Raw genomic sequence first — 5,000 nt, forward strand, 5'->3', positions numbered from 1 at the left:
CGGTCTACCTGGCGTACGGCGCGGCACCGCTGGCCGGTCTACTCGGTCGCCCGGCCCTCGGCTCCCCTCCGGTCTACCGGGCGGGAAAGCTGGGTCTTGCCGGTCTTCCTCCAGAGATCGAGGGGCTTGCCGGTCTACCTGGCCCACGGCGCGTTACCGCTGGCCGGTCTACTGGGCGCCGGCCCTCGGGAAGCCCGATCTACCGTCCGGAGGGGCTGGCGGCGTTGCCCGGTCTCCCGGCCCTTGGCTCCCCTCCGGTCTACCGGTCGGGAAGGCTGGGTCTTGCCGGTCTTCCTGCCTGCCTGCCTGCCTGCCTGCCTGCCTGCCTGCCTCCTTCCTGCCGCCTGACCAGCGCTCCTAAACAAAGGGACAGGCTCTTACCCGGTCTACCTGGAAGGCAGGACGCGGACGGCCTGCCTGCCTGCCTGCCTGCCTGCCTGCCTGCCTGCCTGCCGCAGGGTCTGGGACTTCCAGGTCAACCTGAGGAGAAACGGCTTCCCGGTCTACCCTCCAGGAGGCCGCGAGGCGCCAGTCCACTAGGCAGTGGGGGGCTGGAGCCGCTGCCCGGTCTACTAACCTTCGAGGAGGGGGAGGCTCTGGCCGGTCTTGGAGAACGGTAGCGCAACCACGGTGAGCCCGGTCTACCGGCCGGGAAGGCTGGGGTTTGCCGGTCTTCCTCCGAGATCGTCGGGGCTTCCCGGTCTACCCACCGGAAAGAGAGGCTCTGCCTGACCACCTGGCGCACGGCGCGAAACCGCTGGCCTGTCCACTGGGCCCCGGACCTCGGGAAGCCCTGTCTACCCGCCGGAGGAGACAGCGGCGTTGCCCGGCCTGCAGGCCCTCGGCTCCCATCCGGTCTACCAGCCAGGAAGGCTGGTTCTTGCCGGTCTTCCTCCGAGAACGTGCGGCTTCCCGGTCTACCAAGTGGAAGGAGCGGCCCTGCCTGCCTGCCTGCCTGCCTGCCTGCCTGCCTGCCTGCCTGCCTGCCTGCTCGCCGCAGTGCCTGGGGCTTCCAGGTCTACCTCGGAGGAGAAAGGTCTTCCCGGTCTACCCTCCTTGGGCTCGGCAAACGCCGGTCCACACTGACGGCGGTGGGCCTGGAGCGGCTGCCCGGTCTAGTCGCCGGCGGAGGTGGGCAGGCTGGGTCTTGGCGGTCTTCCTCCGAGATCGTGGGGCTTCCCGGTTTACCCACCGGAGAGCGCGGCTCTGCCGGTCTACCTGGCCCACGGCGCGGAACCGCTGGCCGGTCTACTGGGAGTCGGACCTCGGTGAGCCCGGTCTACCGGTCGGAGGGGATGGCGGCGTCGCCCGGTCTCCCGGCCGTCGGCTCCCCTCCGTTCTACCGGCCGGGAAAGCTGGGTCTTGCCGGTCTTCCTCCAGAGATGGAGCGGCTTCCCGGTCTACCTGGCGCACGGCGCGGAACCGCTGGCCGGTCTACTGGGAGTCGGACCTCGGTGAGCCCGGTCTACCGGTCGGAGGGGCTGGCGGCATTGCCCGGTCTCCCGGCCGTCGGCTCCCCTCCGGTCTACCGGCCGGGAAAGCTGGGTCTGGCCGGTCTTCCTCCAGAGATCGAGGGGCTGGCCGGTCTACCTGGCCCACGGCGCGGAACCGCTGGCCGGTCTACTGGGCGCCGGCCCTCGGGAAGCCCGATCTACCGTCCGGAGGGGCTGGCGGCGTTGCCCGGTCTCCCGGCCCTTGGCTCCCCTCCGGTCTACCTGTCGGGAAGGCTGGGTCTTGCCGGTCTTCCTTCCTGCCTGCCTGCCTGCCTGCCTGCCTGCCTGCCTGCCTGCCTCCTTCCTGCCGCCTGACCAGCGCTCCTAAACAAAGGGACAGGCTCTTACCCGGTCTACCTGGAAGGCAGGACGCGGACGGCCTGCCTGCCTGCCTGCCTGCCTGCCTGCCTGCCTGCCTGCCTGCCTGCCGCAGGGTCTGGGACTTCCAGGTCAACCTGAGGAGAAACGGCTTCCCGGTCTACCCTCCAGGAGGCCGCGAGGCGCCAGTCCACTAGGCAGTGGGGGGCTGGAGCCGCTGCCCGGTCTACTAACCTTCGAGGAGGGGGAGGCTCTGGCCGGTCTTGGAGAACGGTAGCGCAACCACGGTGAGCCCGGTCTACCGGCCGGGAAGGCTGGGGTTTGCCGGTCTTCCTCAGAGATCGTCGGGGCTTCCCGGTCTACCCACCGGAAAGAGAGGCTCTGCCTGACCCCCTGGCGCACGGCGCGAAACCGCTGGCCTGTCCACTGGGCCCCGGACCTCGGGAAGCCCTGTCTACCCGCCGGAGGAGACAGCGGCGTTGCCCGGCCTCCAGGCCCTCGGCTCCCATCCGGTCTACCAGCCAGGAAGGCTGGTTCTTGTCGGTCTTCCTCAGAGAACGTGCGGCTTCCCGGTCTACCAAGTGGAAGGAGCGGCCCTGCCTGCCTGCCTGCCTGCCTGCCTGCCTGCCTGCCTGCCTGCCTGCCTGCCTGCCTGCTCGCCGCAGTGCCTGGGGCTTCCAGGTCTACCTCGGAGGAGAAAGGTCTTCCCGGTCTACCCTCCTTGGGCTCGGCAAACGCCGGTCCACACCGACGGCGGTGGGCCTGGAGCGGCTGCCCGGTCTAGTCGCCGGCGGAGGTGGGCAGGCTGGGTCTTGGCGGTCTTCCTCCGAGATCGTGGGGCTTCCCGGTTTACCCACCGGAGAGCGCGGCTCTGCCGGTCTACCTGGCCCACGGCGCGGAACCGCTGGCCGGTCTACTGGGAGTCGGACCTCGGTGAGCCCGGTCTACCGGTCGGAGGGGATGGCGGCGTCGCCCGGTCTCCCGGCCGTCGGCTCCCCTCCGTTCTACCGGCCGGGAAAGCTGGGTCTGGCCGGTCTTCCTCCAGAGATCGAGGGGCTGGCCGGTCTACCTGGCGCACGGCGCGGAACCGCTGGCCGGTCTACTGGGAGTCGGACCTCGGTGAGCCCGGTCTACCGGCCGGAGGGGCTGGCGGCGTCGCCCGGTCTCCCGGCCGTCGGCTCCCCTCCGGTCTACCGGCACCCGAAGGCTGGAGTTTGCCGGTCTACTAGGGAGGGCGTAGGACTTCCCGGTCTACCGGCCCGCTCCCCCTATGGAGCCTCCAGGTCTACGTGGTCGCTGTAACCTGACGACATCGCCAAGGGTGGGTGGGGTTCGTGGCGACAGCTGCCGTAGAACTCGGTGACTTTGTAGACCGCCGCTTGGCGGCAGTGCAGCAGGTAGGCGATGGAGGGGACGGGTGAGGGCGTGCGTGCGTGCGTGCGTGCGTGCGTCCTTGCAGGGACGGCAAGGGAGAAAAGTCTCGGCGTGCATGCGTTCCTTTGCGGGAGGGGGAGCATGCAGAGACACAGGGATACAGAAAGACAAGCACTAAAGCACTCGTGCGCTCTCACACACACTTGATTGCGGGGCAGAGGGAGGGAGGGAGACGAGGGAGGGAGACGAGAGAGAGAGAGAGAGAGAGAGAGAGAGAGAGAGAGAGGCGCAGGCAGAGGCAGGCAGAAACAAAATCTCTCTGTCTCTCGTCTCTCGTCTCTCGTCTCTCGTCTCTCGCGTCTCTCTCTCTCTCTCTCTCTCTCTCTCTCTCTCGCCTCTCTCTCTCACACACACACACACAAGCACGCACGCACGCGCGCGCACACACAGACACAGACACACACAGACACAAAAAGACACAAACAGTCGTTTGCAGGAGAGGGAGACAGAAGGGCACAAAATTTCTCTCTCACACTAAGCATACACTCAAACACAGCATGTACTTGTGTGGGGGGAGACAGACAGAGACACAGGAGCCAAGTACACCGCACACACGCTTGTGTGCAGGGGAGACCGACAGGGACAGAGAGATGGACACAAAATATCACTCCAAGGCGCACACACGCATACCAAAGAAACCTCCCCCGCCCACGACATCGCCAAGGGTGATCCCTTGCCGTCCCTGCAAGGACGTACGCACGTACGCACGAAGGCACGCCCCGCCCCACCCCACCCAAGCGGCGGTCTAGAAAGTCACCGAGGTCTACGGCAGCTGTCGCCACGAACGCCGCCCTTGTCGATGTCGTGGTTTGTCGTGGCGATGTGCTTGCGGGTGGGGGGGGAGGGAGAGACAGACCCAAAATAGATCACGGAGAGGGAGGCGGGCGGGCGGGCGGGCGGGCAGGCATGCCACCACACACACAAAAACACTCACGCATCCCCCATTTCGACCGCACGAATGCACGGACACACGAACGCACGCACGCACGCACGATCTTGACAACAATAGGGATACGACGAAGGAGCAGGAGGAGCAGGAGGAGCAGGAGGAGCAGGAGGAGCAGGAGGAGCAGGAGGAGCAGGAGAAGAAGAAGAAGAAGAAGAAGAAGAAGAAGAAGAAGAAGAAGAAGAAGAAGAAGAACTCTGCCCTGCCCTTACCATGCTGGCCACACGAGGGCGCCCCTAAAAAAAAAGGTCCAGGTTCTTACCCGGTCTACCTGGGGGGGGGGAGGCAGGCAGGCAGGCAGGCATGGGACTTCCACGCACCCTGGCCTGCTGGCTGGCTGGCTGGCTGGCTGGCTGGCTGGCTGGCTGGCTGGCTGGCTGCGCTGCCTGCCTGCCTGCCTGCCTGCCTGCCTGCCTGCCTGCCTGCCTGCCTGCCTGCCTGCCTGCCTGCCTGCCTGCGGCCGCCTGGCGCGTCTATACCAAGGTCCAGGTTCTTACCCGGTCTACCTGGGGGAGGCAGGCAGGCAGGCAGGCAGGCAGGCAGGCAGGCAGGCAGGGGACGGCCACGCTCCCTACCCGCCTGCCTGCCTGCCTGCCTGCCTGCCTGCCTGCCTGCCTGCCTGCCTGCGGCCGCCTGGCGCTTCTATACGAAGGTCCAGGTTCTTACCCGGTGTACCTGGAAGCAGGCAGGCAGGCAGGCAGGGGACGTCCACGCTCCCTACCCGCCTGCCTGCCTGCCTGCCTGCCTGCCTGCCTGCCTGCCTGCCTGCGGCCGCCTGGCGCTTCTATACAAAGGTACAGGTTCTTAGC

Source organism: Podarcis vaucheri, assembly GCF_965113315.1.
Source record: "Podarcis vaucheri genome assembly, chromosome: 15".
Classification (NCBI taxonomy): domain Eukaryota; kingdom Metazoa; phylum Chordata; class Lepidosauria; order Squamata; family Lacertidae; genus Podarcis; species Podarcis vaucheri.